Genomic DNA, 19,188 nt, shown 5'->3' on the forward strand with positions numbered 1-19,188 from the left:
AGCTTTTCAGTCATGTGATTAAAAGAACTATTTATTGTGTGTGTGTGTGTGTTTGTGAATGAAAGTAAAGTCAATTATTTGAGTATTTAACCTCCAGCACGGTCCTACCTTAGATTTTGTTGGAAAGTTTGACCATGGGGAGTCTGAAAGTACACCGTCTGAGGTTTCAAACAAGTAAGAAATGAGCCTGATTGAAAACCTAGAGAAATAATGCAAACGGGAAATGCCGCTTTCCTTTCTACTGAAATGGATATTTGGGAACTTGGATTTTAAAGTGGAGGTAAATGTGCTGTGTAACACAGAAGTCCTGAATGTGACCCCCTTGCTTACGTAGCTGAGCTTTTACAAATTCGTGACAAGGAACAGAGACATGGGAGGCATGAAGTCATATATGGAGGAGCTTCCCACAGATGGGAGGAAAAGACAGGGTTGTGGCAAAAGACCTCACACTCTTGCAAACATTATTCCTTTAAAATTAACTACGTTTAAAAATGAGGATGTCCAGGGACACCTGGGTGGCTTGGTGGTTGAGCATCTGCCTTTGGCTCATGGCGTGGTCCCAGGGTCCTGGGTTCCAGTCCTGCATTGGGCTCCCCGCAGGGAGCCTGCTTCTCCCTCTGCCTATGTCTCTCCTCTCTCTGTGTGTCTCTCATGAATAAATAAATAAAATCTTTAAAAAAAATGAGGATGTCCCAAACATGGCTAAAGTAGGGAGAAAACAGTTGTTTGCTTCAGTCAGTAGGTGAACATAATTTGTGAAATGTGAACTTCACGCAAAAAGATTTTTGGACCTGCTCCATAATGAGGAACACTAAACCAGTATTTTTAGTGCTTTTCCCGCCTCCAGTTTTACAAGCTCCACAATCCACCATCAATAACAGTCAGAGTTATGGTTCTAAAATAGTCTGTCCCCATTTCAGTTACATGGCTCACCATCCTCCTCAAGATAAAATCCAAATTCTCCTCCATAAAATATAAGGGTCTCCATAATTTGGTAGTTTATCCTTTTCCATGCACTCCTTCTTACATTTTCTTCTATGCACTTTAAGCTCTAGCCATATAGAAGTTCTTTCATTTAAAAAAAAAAAATGTGCCATGCCCTTTATGACTTTCAAGCCTTTGGGTCCAGTATTCCTTGGGAGACAGAATGATGTTTCATGGTTTCTTTATTTGGCTACAGTCTGTTTATCCTTCTTTCCAAGCTTAGACATCAATTTTTTTTTAAATAAAATATAACCAAAGGGAAGAAAGGGAAAAAGTGCTCGTCCTTCCCCCAGTTTTGTTCATTCTGCCCTCACCCTTATTTCTCTGACACTTTATATTCCTACTGCTAGCTCACTCATCATCCCATACTGTACTGCTTATTTACTCGTATCTTCCTCTGAAGTTTTATGATGGCAAGATGCATGTCTTTGGGTTCAACATCGCACTTTACAGTGTCTGAAACATAGAAAGACTAAGTTTGGAGTAAGTCAGAAACTGAGGAAATGCTTACATAAATAAGTGAGGGAGGAGACATTTAGAAATCATTACAGCAGAAAGTTGATTTCATAACTAGAATGGCATTTTCCAAAAACACTTAATCGTTTGTGTGTTGTTTTCAGACATAGGCCTTGACGAATAAATTAAGTATATGGAGATCTGACGGGATTAGTAAAAGCAGCAGGCACCTGACATCAGACATGCCCAGAGAAGTGTGGCAATTTCGTGGGAAGCATATTTGCTTTGAGGTTTTCCAAAGAACATCTATGCATCTTGTAAAAAATCACTAGACAATGAATTCTTGGCTTGGTTGCATCAGTTGCTTGCAATAAAGTGTGCTGTGGGCCTTGCAAACAGTTTTCACATGAAACTTTACATAAGGCTGAGAAAACAGCTGATTAGCAAGTACTATGTATTGGAATTCTTAACAGGCATTTGGGGAAATCTGATGGCAGGTTCTAGGAATCCAGCCACTGGAGGAACACAACTGCAGATTCCTCAGTTGTTGATGGTAAAGTTGGAGGTAGATTATAAAGACAGAGACATTCAAAGAAGATAAAGGAGAGACTAATTAGTAGCACCAGGATACACAGGGTGGGGGGTGGGGGGTGGGGCTGGGATTTAGCAGTAAGCAGGAGCTATATAACTAAATGAATATGGACATGGGATGTGTGGAATAAAATGGAGAAGACAGAGAAAAGAAAAGAAAGGAAAAAGAAAGAAAAAAGAAAAAAAAGAAAAGAAAAGAAGAAAAGAAAAGAAAGAAAAGGAAGAAAAGAAAAGAAAGAAAAGAAAAGAAAAGAAAAGAAAAGAAAAGAAAAGAAAAGAAAAGAAAAGAAAAGAAAAGAAAAGAAAAGAAAAGAAGAAAGTAAAGAAGAAAAAGGCTGGTCTTCAAAGGGATCTTGAAAATACATACAAACATGTACCTTTTAATCTCATGTTCAGAATGACTATCTGCAGCTACTGTACCAGCAGGCCCCGGGGCATTTTCACATCTTTATATTCTGCTTACAGGATAGAACTCTCTGGTTTCTTCAGGGTTCCTCTCTCCGTTCCCATTTAGTGTCCCCTTCTCTCACAGTCATTTATACCAGCTTTTAACCCGATGGACCATAAGCTCTCAGCGAGGCTGGTTTCATTGCTCTGCTAAAGGACAATTGGCAATGACTCAGATATTTTTATTTATCACACCGGGTCGTCGGTGCTTCTGGCACGCAGGGGATACATGCCAAGGGAGCATTCTGCGTCGCCCAGGACATTCTGCGATGCCCAGGACAATGTCACTGTGACAAAAATTTCTCAGCGCCAAATTTCAATATTTTTGAGGATGATGAATCATGCATGAATGCCCTAAAAATGATTTTTGGGGGGGTTTCAACCACATCCCCATGGAACAAATGGCCTTAGGCTGAAAATAATTTGAGAAGGAAAGAGAATAGTTGGCCCTTGAGACCAGTGTTTAATAGTAATGCTTATAAAGCTCCAAATCAATCAAACTATTGAGTCTATCATGAAAATCTCAAAATTCAGGGATCCCTGGGTGGCACAGCAGTTTGGCGCCTGCCTTTGGCTCAGGGCACAATCCTGGCAACTCAGGATCAAATCCCACGTCGGGTTCCCGGTACATAGAGTCTGCTTCTCCCTCTGCCTATGTCTCTGCCTCTCTCTCTCTCTCTCTCTCTCTCTCTGTGTATGTGTGACTATCATAAATAAATAAAATTTTAAAAAAAATCAATATTCAAAGCCATTGCACAAGAAAGTTTAAGTCAGATATTTCATACCTTTTTCCACATCTTTATCAGTCCACCAAGATGGTGACTTTCTAGCAGAGACAAGAGCTAATAATTTCACTGGATAAAAGGTTTTGCCATCCTATGACATTATCAAAACACACACACAAAACCAGAGAACAAAGAATAGTAGTAATAAAGCAATAAATGAGGAAACACATAAATAAGTATAATAAAAAAGAGAATCGTTTTCATCTATGTGGATCAAAAATCATCTGCCTGGTGCTGATGTTTGCATTATGCCAGCTGGAATTTCTGAACAAATTACTGCATCTTTCACACATTAAACTAATGCTCCTGACTGAATGAATGCAGTTTATTGCCAGGGCATATGATGTAGAAATACTTAGACGATGGAAATCAGACAGATGGCCTGGCAAATTAGTCTATAAGCAGCAAGCCACAAGGATGGTCAGTGACAGTGACGGGAGAGTGTGGTCTTTGATAAGGAGAATCACAGGAAATCTAAAGGTGGAAAAGATCATGAAGAAGGAATAAGGAGGCTGCTGTTTAGTTTTTCTTCTAAAGCTAACAGATAGGTCAATAAATGTACTTTATTTTTTTAACTGCAGAAAGGAAAGAGTTACACTGTCCACAAACAAGTGAAACCTGAGATATTTGAAATTTTGTGACAATAGAGTCTCGTCCTTGCCCCAAGCACCTCACCAGAATTTCAAACAGAGTGACTTTAGGGATCAAATATAGATTATTATGCTCACTACAGGTATGAGAGTTACTTTATGCAGGCCTTTGTGTAATTTTAAATGGTCACTTGTAATTCATGCCCAGCTTTTTTTTCTTTTTCAAAATTCTAAGAGTTTAATTATTTGTATGATTGAAAAATCTTATTTAAAAATTAAAACATAAAAAACCCAGTGAAGTCCTAATACACGAAGACAATCACTACTAACTTTTTCTAAAGATCCCATGAATGTGATCATACAATTTACGTGTCTAACCAGAGGTTGTGACTAATCGTCTGTAGAGGGGATAAAAAGTACAAAGACTTTTGTAATGAAGTATACTCAAACAAGTTTCTGTGAGGTGTTTTCTCTTTTATTAGTGAAGTCTAAAGTGGGTCCATTTTCTGAGCATCAGAGGAAAAGTATCAGCTTTGGGGATCAACAAGAATCTTACACACAGAGCAAGATGACCCTTTTCTCTCAAGAGAAAGAAGTCTTAAACAAGAAAAAAATAACAAATATGTACTATTTTTCTAATGCTTATGTGCACCTTGTATAGTGTCTGAAACATAGTAAGCATTTGCCTGGTAAGAAAATTGCATCAGGTTTTGATGCAAACCAGTCCACCTCGGAATTTAGTGACTTAAAACAACAAACATTGATAATTGCTCACCAGGTCCTGGATTTTTCCCTCTAGGCCAGCTTGGCCACACCAGGTCAAAGAAGCCTCATGTAAGGTCTGGTATTTGGCCCAACTCCAGCTAGTGAAGAATTTGCCTGGCCATGTATGTTCCATTATAATTCAGGCTAGTTTGTTGAGTTCTCTAAATCCCGCCAAAGAGACCCAAACCCAAGGTGCAAACACTCTTTCTGCCACTGTTTGCATCATGTTTGCTAAAAGTCTATGACCAACTCCAATTCAAGATTCAAGGGAAGGACTCTCTAAAATAATAATCATGTAAAAGCAGATACATCATCCTAAATTAAGTCTAAGCTACTTTAACCTTGCAGAGCCTACCTCAATATACACTGATGTTACCTTACCTAAACTCATATATGTCTAAGTTAAAAAAAAAAAAAAAGACTCAAATTACAAAATCTAGATCTAAAATACTGGCTTGGTATAGAGAAGCACTTTCTTGAAATTTATCTTTTATCCATATTATTTTTAATCCAACCCCTCGCCAATTATTTATAGGACAACTGAGACTGCCAGATTCCATTTCCAAGTAATAAATGGTTAAGGGATGGTTCAGAAAGATCTTAATTGGCAGATACTTTATCTTGGTTAATTTTATTTCATGAGAATAGCTTGTGTTAAATTGTTATAGGAAAAAAATAATGTCTTTTGATAATATACTTCTTTGCAGTAACACATAAATATGCTACAGTGATTTTCCTGCATATACTCAGTTCTCTAAATAAGTAAATAGATAAAAGATAAGAAAACATTTCTTTGTCTTAATTTACATTGCTTTTGTGCAACACCCATGTAATGTCCATGAAATATTGATCATATCTATATATAATGACTCTCTACTTGAGAAATCATTATGTAGTAGGTGAAAATATGTAATGCAGCTCACAATAACAAAAAGCTACCAATGAATTAAGGGAATATAAGAACTTCAAGCTATAATTGAAAAACATGGCATATTTAAAAAACATAAAAAAATAAGTTTTCTGAGTGAAAGGATACCACTGATTAATTCAAAATCCAAAAATAGAGGAGGAAATCTAAAATATAAATAAACAATATGGAAAACCGTTAACATATGTACTATAAAGAAAACTCCAGCATATTGCTATTAAAAAGCAAAAATTAAACAAAAAAAAAAAAAAGAAACAAACCAACAAGCAAAATGAAGAATTTGGGGGAAAGAACATAAGCTTTCAAATAAATGGAAATACAGAAGGGAAAGAAAGAAAGAAATGAAAGAAAGAAGGAAACAAAAAAAGAAAGGGGAGGGAACAGAGAGAGAGAGGACAAAAAGGAGGGAAGGAAGGGGAAAAATGAAAAGTAAATAATAGTAAAAGATGTTCAATTTCATTTGAGTACATAAAATAATTATAAGATAATTTTCCATTCTTTTGTTTGGTAAAAGGTAAACAATCTTTCAATATTATCTAGATATGACTATGTTGAGGGAAAATGGGTACTTTCATATAATCCTGGTGGTATATGAATATAAACTCTAATTGAAAAAAAAAAAATATGCTGAAAGCATGGACCAAAAATCAATGATGAATGGATTGGCTTTTTCTTAAAATAGCTTGCCGTAGGCAAATAATTCTTCCAAAAAAAAAAAAAAAAAAGAAAAGAAATAAACTTGTAAAACAATAACAAAACATGCAACAAGAAAAATCTATATAAATTCATCAGAGAGCTGCCAAAACAATGGGTTAGATAGACCAAGATTACAGAAAGGGCTAATCATGGAGCATTTTGCCTTAAGATTTTTTTTTTCTGATCCTGTCATCACTCAGGTTGAGAATCTGGGTCTGTCCCTTGGAAGAGAGCTACCTCAGAGACACAGGGAAACCAGCTGGAATTTTGGTGACCTAATCAGGATGGAGGAAAAAACAAAAACAATTTTTTTTTTTTTTTGAGATCATCAGTGGTCAACATATCCAAAAGAAAAGAGAAGAATAGATTAACTGGGTCTGACACATGGCAATTCTCCTCTCAAGGCTCTGACAGAAATCTACAGCTATATAGAAAGGAAAATAGAATGTGAGGGTGAAAGCATGTGAAAAAGCAAAGACAGATTTTGATAGTCTCACCCTGTTAGGAAGATAAGAGATTAATGTTCAGGACAGGACAAAAAGAGAGGTCATAATAAATAAGCTAGATTCTTGGTTGGAAGCCCTAGAGGCTTATACTCTAAGAACTGGGAGGGGGAGAAAATAGAAAAACAGAATTAGACTGATCCTTACCAAATCTGCTACCCATTCTCAACTGGGTTCTGGGTCTTTTTGATTTAAAATGATCAGTCACCTTTCCTTCTCTATAGCAAAGATTGAGTTCTTGCTGGAGGACTGTCAACCTCTATGAAGTTTTTCTTCAAAATAAATGAATAAACTATAGAGAATTCAGATATAAACTGAAAAAAAAAAAAAAGAACACTTATCTCCTGGAGCCACAATATTGAAATTTCTGAAAACCAAGCCTCAAATTTTATCTTTCAGATGACTGGATTATAAAGAAAAACTGAAATCACAGACTCCTATGTATCATATGATAAAGTCAAGTCACTGCTTGCAAAATGACTTGTCTGGACAGAGAGTTATTGGCATGTTCTGATGAAACTGTAGACCTTGAACCCAAAATTTCCTGTATGCCTCTCTTATAAGTAAAAGCAGGACAGAAGTTTCTCTTTTTTCTAAGGAGGATAGCACCTCCTTGTTTAAATATCTAAAATAATTTCTCTTGAGATAGCTGCTCTGTAGTATAATGCTGATCTCTATAAAGACCCATTCATATTAGTTCTAGTGCCCTCTAAGTCTATAATCAGATTCAAATATGATCCAGGAAAGGATATCAAAAACACCAAAAGATCTACAAGATTCTTCCAAACAATATAAGCAGGGAGCTCAAAGAATACATATCTAAACGATCTTAAGAGCATTGTACCATTTTGGAAGGAATATAATTCTGGGTGGAGTTAAACCTATTATTAGGAGTATGGTAACAAGATGGTCCAGACTTGGTGCATTACTTTGAGTAGCTGGAAGTGATTCAACAGCTGATTCTCTGTAGTGTCGGCATCTATGTTGATAATACCATATTGAATAGATATTGGTGAAACACACGTGTGCCAAAGTGTGGAAAGAAAATGCTGCACAATTAAAGAGCTGGCCATTTCATTGAGATGCCAAAGGTCTAGTAGCCTCGTGCAGAGTAAGGCAGTCTTTCCAAATGAAAGTTTGTCAACTGATACATGTGACATTCCCACCACTAACAAAAGGAACACAGGTACTGTTGGGCATCTTTGGATTTCAGAAGCGACATATATTTCATTGCTGCATGCTCCTTAAACACATGTACTGAATCACTTGAAAAGGGCCACGAGGAAAAGGAGGCTTTTCAACAAATTCAGGTTGCTAGTAAAGCTGCTTTGTTACTTCAGCCGTATGACTCATCAGTTGCATGGTACATAAAGTGTCTGTGACTCTAGAAATGTTGGAATGGAGAGTTTGGGAAGCCTGAAGCTTCTGTGGGACCTGATAAAACATCTGGGCCTTTCAAAAGTGAATGGGATGCACCACGATGACCCCTCTGGGGAGTAGCCCTGAAAGGCAGTGGTGAAGAGAACACCTCCCAGTGGTAGGGCCTTAAGCTAAGAACCTGGTTGTTCCCTTCTCCTTAAGGGGAAATGGCTAAAGATACTGGTATCCATTGATTCACGAGTAGTGTCTAGTGATTGGTCTAGAGATTAAAAAAATTCAAAAGAATGAAGTAGAAAAGTGTGAAGGTGTGGGGAAGATATATGTTGGCTGAAACTCCCTGAATGGGCGTGAAGAGTAAGGATATTTATATCTAATGCAAATGTATTCACCAACAATATCTTCAGTGCAAGAGGTGGCCAAAAATCATGTCGACAAAATGGCTGATCTCTGCTGATGTTGGGGAGCCTCTCTCCCCATCCACCCCTGCCTTTAACCAATCGACTCACTGAGGCAAGTAGGGAAATTATCATAGGCTAAGATACATGGCCTATCACTTCTACCAACTATATAGTCGATCAGACCAGTCTTCAGTGACAACTTCTCATCGGCGGAGAATAACACTGAGACCTTGATATGGCATCATTTCCCAGTAGACCAAGCAGCCACCTGGCTGAAGGGGAACTGCCTGTACTTTCTGGAATAGGAATATATCTGGGCATAAACTCACGTTCAGTATTACCAATGCTTCTGCCCAAACCATCATCTGGAGAGTTAACAGGATGCCTTATTTTTGTCATGATATTCCAGACTCCAAAGCTTATCTCCAGGAAATTAATTTTACAGAAATTCAAAAACAATGTTCTCATGCTCAAAGTGTTCACAGATCTTAGGATTCGGCCCATAACTCTGAAGCAACTGTATTGATTTAAAAAAAAAAAAAAAAGATGCAATAGCCTTTTGGAAGACTGTCACTGCACCAGTGAAATGACAACATCTTGAGGTATTGTGGGAGTGTCCTACCAAATATGGTATATGCTCTCACTCAGTGACTGATATATGGTAGTGTATCTTCTACTATTGCCATGATACATAATTACAGGAAAGAAAACAAGGAAATCGCATTTGCCTTGCTTAATACCTATTCTAATCTAAGGAAGAAGTACGTCAAAGGAGTAAAACCAGTGGTCCCTCTGACTGGAAGCAGAAGCAGCACAAAAGGATTGCGGGGCTGACCGTCATGATTAATCCTTTCTGTGATGGGAAAATTAGGTTGCTACTCCACAAGGAGAAAGAATAAGCCTAGAATATGACTGCAACCATGAGATTTTTCTGGGAAAACTCTTAAGTATCTCACGTCTTATGCTTACAGTGAGTTGAAAACTACAGTAACAAAATAAAAGAGACAACTAATGGTGTAGACACTTTAATAAAGACATTCGAGCTGCCCTAATAGGTGAGACACAATAACCAGATTACAGATAGAGAATCCAGATTGGAATAAGGAACTTGTAATTACTATCTGCTGCCACTTTATTAATTGCTATATTATTTATGCGTTTTCTTCTTTGCTGTTGTATTATTCGTATATATTAACCAATTATTTTTCTCTTCTCTTAACTCTAATATGTGTTATTAGAGGTTAAATCTCAAACTAATAGTTAAATGAAAGGACATCAAAAGGAAAGTAACTCAACTAGAAAAGGAATGAATATCATCTGGAAATTCTATGGGTCTTTGTGTTTCCGTTTTTGGGGAGAGTGTTGGCATGTCCTTAGTTTTATGTGACAGAGTTCTTTTCATTCAGTTAAATTGAAAATTTGTCTAATTAGTGTCTTTATTTGGAAATTACATAGAAGGGACATGTGTGAATGCTTCACTGGCAAAAAGATACATTATAATAAATTATTTGCTTCACTCTGGCTTCATCACTTGTGCCAGTATTTCCCAGAACTCCCTTCCAATGTGGATCTTGGTTAGTTTGCTTATAAGAGGTACCTGCCTAAAGTTTGAAGGCAGTCATGAAATTGAAGCCATTACTATTCTAAACTGTTTGTAGCTATCAGATGTTGTTGTGGTCAGAAGTGGTGGTGAAAGTTCAACTTGCAAAAGCATAGGATCTTCTACAAACACTGGCAGCTATTTAGACCTGGCCATTACCCTCCTTTTATATTTGTATAGTAGAGTCCCAGGTTTCCCCAGTGTCCATTTCTGTCTCCTCTCCAGTGCTTCAGATCAAAAAAGTAAGTGGTTTCTGATTTTTGGCCACAGCCATCTGGATGTTCTCTCACTCAACTCTACACATGCATGTGTAACCTCTAGTTCCTAATGCAATACTTATTTCCATAATACTTGGGGTAGTTCTTGTATTCTTACTGATCCAAACAGATCCAATGATTAAGTAGCTCGATAAATTAACAAAAGCAGGACATATGTGAACTCATGAAGTGAATATGTTATGAAACCATGATCATGATTGACTCAGATAGGACTTGACTGAGGTTCAGAGAAGGAAATCAACCCATCAACCAACCAGATATGATTATAAGTCCTCTTCAAATAATTCCCTTAATTTAAATAAAGGAATATTTACAGAAACACTATAAAAGGTAAAAATGTCAAAGAAGACACAAACTTTTTGCCTTTTTTAAAATAGGAGAGGGGCATCTGGCTGGCTTAGTGATTGAGCATCTGCCTTCGGCTCAGGTTGTGATCCCGGGGTCCCGGGATCAAGTCCCACATTGGGTTCCCTGCGTGGAGTCTGCTTCTCCCTCTGCCTGTGTCTCTGCCTCTCTCTCTCTCTCTGTGTGTCTAATGAATGAATAAATAAAATATTTCTTTTAAAAATAGGAGCAAGACAAGAATAACTGCTATCACTTCTGTTTGCCATTGTATTGAATAGCTTGTCAGTGTACTACATGTCCTACAGCATGTGGGGAGGGGGTGGTGGTAGAAAGAAATAAAGGTTACCAGAAACAATATTTTACAATGCACCTATTAAACTGTAACTCTAATCAAATCTGTAATAAGTAGACTGTTTTATATCTTATATGAGAAACACTTCAGTGTCACATTTGTAAGTATATATTTACAATTCCTTATCAAAAACACTTAACAGATTTTTATACTGTGCCTTTTTAATGTGTCAATTGCCAGCCATATCCAAAAGTTTCATTGCTTAAGTTTTAATTCTTCTGAAAGATTTACTTCAGATTTAATTTACATTTTATTTATTTTTAAAATATTTATTTATTTATTGTAGGGAGAGAGAAAGAACATAAGCAGGGGGAGGAGGAGGGACAGAGGGAGAGAATCCTCAAGCATACGCCTCGCTGAGCACAGAGCCCAACGCAGGGCTCTAGCCCAGGACCCTGAGATCATGACCTGAGCAGAAACCAAGAGTCTGATGAACTGACTGAGCCACCCAGGAGCCTCAATTTACATTTTAAATGTAAATTTCTTTACCTTGGATATGTTATAAATGAAACTTAATTTATATCATCATTATGAAACTTTGACTATATGTAATCCTTTTATATTAGAGAGGATTATTTTCAAGTATTTTTTTTTTCTTGAGAAGTTGTTTTATACCATTCTTCATTTTACCTTGCATCTTACCTCCACAAATATAAAATGAAATAAATACAATGTGTTTAAAGAAAGGTGCTCTAGAAGAAAATTATAGGCCCTGAATACTTTCCAGATTGGGTCTTAAGAACAAATAAAAATTGAAGATGACAGTTTACATAATCCAGGAAAGCAAACCTCACAAATACTCAATACTTTTATTTTCAACCCATTTCCTTTAACATTATACAAGTATAAAGAGTATATATATATATATATATATATATATATATATATATATATTTTAATGGATGGATGTCATGGAGCTTATAGAATCCCCATATAACTCTTTTCTTACAGAATTATTCTGAAGTTGATTTAGGAGCATTTTGTGGGGAGGGTGAGGATACTACCAAGGAACATAAACAATACAGGCCATGTTCCTTACTGGGTCGAAACTTTGCAGTAAAGGTCAGCTGAACAAATTTATTTTGTGGGTTTACCAGGATAACTACCAATTTTTAGCAGCAAGTATATGAAAGCTTTGCCTAACTTGTGACTGCAGAAATTTTCTGCCTCCAAATGACTCCTCTGGATATACTGTCTTTGTTAGGGTTCCCTAAATGCTATTGAAAAGCGGTACCAAACAAAACTATTAGAGGAAAACAACAACAGCAACAACTAACGAGGGCAATGCTGATAAATCAGACCCTTGGGTTGAAAGAAATTAGACATTGTTTACATCTCTGCTGAAAAAAAAAAAAAAGAGAGACTCATAAACCTATTCTTTTTAAATGTTCGTTTGACAGTAATGTGTCCTTCATAAGACAAATGCTTACTGTCTTCTGATAAGTAGCTCACTCATAAACACATACATTTTGCTTGCCTAATTGTCACAGAGCAATTGGTCCCACTTGCAAAATGATATGAATGAAAATTCAAGACTTAATGAAAGCTACGCTCCCTAATATTAAGTAAACTAGCTTTAACCTTGACTTTTCAAAGTCTGTCTGACTTTATGACAAGGATATCCCTGCATATAAAAAGATGACATTCCTTATGTGTCTTTCATAATACTTCAAACTGCTTAGCACCTTCAGGATGGCCCTGAGGGTCTTACAAAAATGGAAGAAGAAATACACAGGTACACCCATAATTACTTTCCTATCTCAAATACTGACTTCCGAAATCTAATATGATAAAACCCTTAAGGTGTTGGAAAATATGCTGAGTCATGTTCCAAGATTCAAGAGATTTTTTTTTTAATTTGATTATTGTTTTTCTAATCTTTTCATGTGAAAATGTGTATGGAACCCCAGGAAATAAATCATATCGTATAAAGATGATAATCCAAGCAGAAGATAAAAAGAAAGAAAGAAGATGAGGCATTCAAAATCAAGTCAGAACAACATCATCAAATGCAGCAAGTAGCAAGGCATAGAAAAAGAAAGAGACATATTGATAAATATTTTAGGGACAAATTATCTTTCAACTTTAAAATAGAAATGCCACAGTGTTCGGTATTTTAAAAATAATTGTGTCCTGTATTGCTAAGAATTTATGCCTAGTTGGTTCCCTTTTGTGGGGGGGGGGGTAGGAGGCTGGAGAGGAGGAGAGAAAATATCAATTTAAAATCTTGTCACCCCAAATGCTTAACCATATTAATGCTACCCTTTGATTTTGTCATATATGCTTTGTGTTCAAAGAGGCAACCTTTGATGACTTGGGGAATAACCAGGAGTGAGTGGTGAAGCATATGGATAAGGTAACCCAACAAAGTAGATGAAGTAGATGTGGGGTGAGGTGTTGGAGGTAAGGCTGGGTTCTTGTGTCATGGAGTCCAAGAATGAATCTCGTGGACACAGGAGAGTGAGTAAAGCGATAGAAGCTTATTAAATGAAGATACAGAGAAAGCTCTCAGGAGTGAGAGGGGTCCCGACAGGGCTGCTACTGAGGGCTTTTGGTGGCAATCTTTTATTCAGAACTGATCGGAAGCTCGTGGCCTTGAGAGTCTTGTGCCATCTTGGGTTGAGCAAGGACTATCAATAACACCCTTAATGACTTACTTCTTTGTGGTCTGGTGATTTTCTGTGATTTCATTGTAGCCACTAAAGAAAAATACTCCCTAACATCCAGGACCAGATGGTCTTGTCTCTTCCCTTATTTCTGGTTTCCTTACATCTCAGCATTTGGGGGATTTCTGTGAGTCTGGTCCCATTGTCCCCTATCTATTTCTCCCAACCTAGTCCTGCCTGGCCCTGAATCACTGGTGATTCAGTCACAAGACTATCTAATCTATGGCATAATTAACTTAAAGGAACCTCTGACAGAATGGAACAATGCCATAGACAACTTCTAGTCTGGATTTCTTTACACTCTCTTCCATTTTCCTCCCACCTTACCTTTTTTCCTGACTATTCTGACATAAATGTCTATGTTTCTGCCTCATGTCAAGAGAACACTGCTCACTACTTGAAAGCATTCATCGAGGCAAATACCAAAAAGCCAAATCTTTTAAGATTCAGAAGAATGCTCAACAAAACTAAACTTTATAAATTACTGAAAATTACTGCGGATTGTCCACTTCTTAAAGAGAGAGAGAGAGAGAGAGCTGTTAAACCACTTATGTTTTGTTGTAAACAACAAAAAAAAGTATTTTGTTGAAATTAAGGATATTATGTGAGGTTATAATATTTCCACAAAGGAGCAACTAATTTTGCTCAATAATGTGCTTAATGAGAAGCTAAATAACTTTTTTTAAGAATCACTTTGTCATCATCAGATCAATCACCAGCTGCAGAAATGAGGTCAACCAGTATCTCCTGGTCTTCAGTGAGTTTGCCACCAAAAGAATAATTCATAGCTAAGCAGTTAAGGTGATTCTTGAATTAATTCTGCACTACCTGAGACTCAGTCATAAACACAAAATTACTAGTGGATTATGCTCCTCAGATTTTCATTGTTTATACTACTACTTGGAGGACTAGTGAAGAACTACTGGTTCTCCTTCTGTTAGCTCCTCTAGGACTTGAAGAAATATGGAGTGAATAACTGCTAACAGGTTTCTAAAGAGTGACTGCCCCCCAAGCTACACCTACCCTCCCCATGCCCCCTTCCATCTGGACTTGAGTTTAGAGTAAAGTATGGATAGAAAATAATATTTTAAAAATCCAAGCGCAGGTGATTTTTGCCACCTGTCTCAGGTAAAGCACAGGAAGGAAGCAAGAACCCCATAGTTGGAATGGCTGCATGGTTCTGGTTTGGTCTTACTGAAGGTCCCCCAATGACTCTAGCAAGATGTGGAGAGAGTAAAATAATTTGCATGTTCCAAAAGTGAGCATGGTAATGATAAAGGGATATCACAATACCAGGAATACCAGGTGCCAAGGCACAGTGGACTAGGAAAACACGAGAAATACTAAAGGCTGAACTGCATCTGGGAGCAGTCACATGGAAGACTCTCATATTCATATTCAAACAAAACACCTCGGCAGATCACAGTGGACAATGAATTGTCACTCTAATTATCACAAAATCACTAGCATCATTTGTAGAATACAGAGCTATAAATCAAACTTAGAACTTTCTAATTTCATATGATGATACCTTAATTCTGTTTGAACTCTAACTCAGTTTTATATTTGTCGATTGAGTAAAAGAATGAATAAAACTGAGTGAATTTTTCTATAGAGCAAATTAAAAATTCTAAATAATTTCAACTTGGTCTGTAATTGATTTGATAGAAATTTGATTTTGGATGTAGTATAATAGTCTAGTTCTTATCTGAATTCCTATCAGGTAGATGCTTTTTGGCTATGTTAGGAGGTATGCATTTTCTCTGACCCAGTGTAAGATACGTGATGAGGAAATTACGGCCACATCGTAGCTCCCATGACTCTATCAAAAATCCCATTTTATGTTACAGTTGGTAATGCGTATCTCCAATTAGGTTCCATTATCCATACAGAACTGTCCTTAAAATCTTTCTATAAATCCTCGAGTTCAACTTTGTATCTGCAAGTCAATTTAATCACGATTATGTTTGAGGTTATATTAAAGGAAAAATTACTTATGTTTCAGAATTATAAGAGACAAATAACACAGGATTATTTATAACAAAGCCAGAAGCAATTGCCTTCATGGAATGAAGCGAGCACATATTTTTATCTGAGGGAGGCAAGCTGTTTTTCCTCTGATGTAGCATCCATAATCACGCAATAAACTCAGTGCCACTTGACTAATGATTTAAGTGCATTTGAAAATAAGTTACTCTTAGGTATCATTTTTATACTCTTAATTTTTTAAAGATATCACTGTGGACACTTCATATTTAAATAAAAATCCTTATCTTTCTAAAATTTCATTATGGTCTATGTCTCATCTACTCTTGTATTTTCCTAATGCAAGGCATACACTCTGTTCTAATAAAACATTTATCACAAAACATTATTTCTGTTGTACAGAAAGTGAAACTGAGGCTTTAGAATCTTCCTTTTCAAAAATAAAACTTACTCAATGACAATAGATTGTCTCATAAATTTAAAAAGTATGCTCATGTTACTTTAAATAATTTTAAATTCATATCAATTATATTGATATATATATTTAAATTTATATCAATTACAGTTTTAAAACAAAATCAGAGTTTAAAAACAAAACTTGGTAATTAAGTTCATTTCGCATGTGCAAAGAAAATTCTACTCAACTCAAATGGAAATCTCATCCATACATGAACTGTCATAATCCTAGAAAGTATAATGTCCTTCAAGTACTTTTCTTATATTCTACACAATGTGTAAACAATCTGGGACTACCAGAAATTTTAGTTTCACCAACTTCCACTATGTACACTAGATGTGTATGCTTATGGCCAAGAAGAAGAGGCAAGAGCAAGTTGGTTCCTGTTAAAGAGAAAAGCAAAAGAGCCATGCAAGAAACATGACAAGAAAACCTGAGACATGAGCTGACAAAGTGTGAAATGTAACAGTGACAAAGATGAAGAGTTTTGACATACATGACAACCCATTTCTCACTTACCTCTGATGCCTCAGGCTTCAAATCAGAGGAGAGATTTTTTAGTATAGAGAATCAGCAGGAGCTACAATCCAGCATGGCTATCATGCAACAGAAGTGATGGGCTAAAAAAATAACAATAATAAAGGTTAAGGGATCAGTATTTAATACCAGCTGATTAAAGACAGAGAAATACTACACGCACTGAGCTTCTTTTTCTATTAACTAACACATAAGTGATCTGTTATTTAATAGTCATATATTTTTTCCTCATTAAACTTTTGTTTTAAATGAATGAATGAATGAATGAATGAATAAATAAATAAATAAATAAACAAACAAACTTTTGTTTTAATGGGTTTCAGATTTGTGGTCAAATTGTTTCCATTAAAAAGTACTGATTTTGGGGATCCCTGGGTGGCGCAGCGGTTTGGCGCCTGCCTTTGGCCCAGTGTGTGATCCTGGAGACCCGGGATCGAATCCCACGTCGGGCTCCCAGTGCATGGAGCCTGCTTCTCCCTCTGCCTGTGTCTCTGCCTCTCTCTCTCTCTCTGTGACTATCATAAATAAATAAAAATAAAAAAAAAAGTACTGATTTTGAAAACTAATATCTTAAAACTGCCACATACACACAAAAACCCAAACGGCCCACAGAACATTCGCTGTTCCTTCGGAAGCTTTTATGATACATTAGTATCATGATCCAGATTTTTATTATTAAGCTTAAATGGCCAATTGACAGATACACTTCTGAGAACATTCTTCTGCCACTGGTTAAGAGTAGAGGTGGGAGGTATTGGACACAATACTCATTTAGCCTTCTGAGCTTTCTGGGCTGATTTGGTGCCCTTGCGAGCTCCAGCTGCCGTCTTGTCCACACAACAACCATATGTCTCATGTCAAAAACAGCAAAACAACCCAGAGTAGGATAGTCAAAGAAGCTCTCAACATTCACAGGCATGCCAGGAACCATATAAATGACAGCAGAACTACCAGATTTTAAGAGCTGGAGGACATCTTCCAGCTTCTTTTCCAGAACAATGATCAATTTTCTCCTTTAGCTTAGCAAACCTGCAAACAAAGTGAGCTGTGTGACAATTCACATAGGTTCATATCCAGCACTGATTTGGCCTGGAATGTTCCAGATAATCACCTGGGCTATGAAGCCACCTTCCTCCATTAGTGCGTCATCTTTGCGGTCACCAGCCACACTGTCACAATGCACATCTTTGACAGATACATTCTTGATACTGAAACCCACTCTGTCCCCAGGAAGAGCCTCACTGAACGTGTCATGGTGTATTTCAACAGAGTTTACTCCAGTTGTAACGTTGACTGGAGAAAAGGTGACCACTATGACAGGTTTAAGAATACCAGTCTCCACTTGGCCCACAGGGACAGTATCAATACCACCAATTCCGTAGACGTCATGGCAGGGCAGATGCAAGGGCTTGTCAGTTGGACCAGTTGGTGACAAAATGCAATCCAGGACTTCGAGCAGTGTGGTTGCACTGGTTTTGCCATCTTAATGGGTGATTTTCCACCCTGAACCAAGGCATGTTAGCCCTTGGCTCCAGCATGTTGTCACCATTCCAACCAGAAATTGACACAGATACGGTCAGGGTTGCAGCCAATTTTCTTGATGTAGGTGCTAACTTCCTTAAGGATTTTCTTGTCTCTCTTCTGGCTGTAGGGTGGCTCGGGGGAATCCATTTGGTTAACACTAACAATTAGTTGTTTCATACCTCGTGTGTGAGCCAGGAGGGCATGCTCTCAGGTCTGCCCATTCCTGGAGATACCAGTTTCAAATCCATCAACACCAGCAGCACAGTCAGTTGGAGATGTGCCTGTAATCATGTTTTTGATAAACACTCTGTACCTTGGGGCATCAGTGATGGTCACATAATAGTTCCTGGTCTTGAATTTCCAGGGAGATATAAATGATGATATCACGTTCACATTCAGCTTTCAGTTCATCCAAGACCCAGGCACCCTTGAAGGTACACTCTCTCATCTCAGCAGCCTCCTTCACAAATGTTTTGGTAGTTGGTCAATCCCACCACATTTGTAGATCAGATGACCAAGAGTGGTAGCCTTGTCCAAATCTATGTGCCCAATGATAATGATGTGGATGTGAGTCTTTTCTTTTTCCATTTTGCTGAAGGTTTAGAGGCAGTTTTCCCAAAGCCTATGTTCTGGTGACAAATCCGTTGCAAAAAAATAATAGTTATATCTTTATTCTCGCTGAATTCACATAATGATATTCTCATATCTGACCTTCCTTGAATATTAATAAAACAGAAATAGTTACCAGTTCTCAGACACCGGGAGAAGAGATTTTCCCTTGTAATCAATTTCTGTCAAATTAAGAAGGTGCACGTAACGAGCCCTTAGCTTGACTAAACTTTAGACAGTCTTCTTCCTGACCAAAGGAACTTCCCTTTATAGAGCATTTACTTTACAAAACTTAAAATTGTAAATTCTTT

The 19,188-nt window shown here is 37.1% G+C and overlaps 1 pseudogene; it reads right to left on the reverse strand.

Moving 5' to 3' along the window:
- Window positions 1–17,511: 17,511 nt before the first annotated feature.
- LOC121471975 lies at window positions 17,512–18,725 on the reverse strand (annotated as a pseudogene).
- Between the last annotated feature and the right edge of the window lie 463 nt (window positions 18,726–19,188).

The sequence above is a fragment of the Vulpes lagopus genome, chromosome 11 (genome assembly GCF_018345385.1).
Source record: "Vulpes lagopus strain Blue_001 chromosome 11, ASM1834538v1, whole genome shotgun sequence".
NCBI lineage: Eukaryota > Metazoa > Chordata > Mammalia > Carnivora > Canidae > Vulpes > Vulpes lagopus.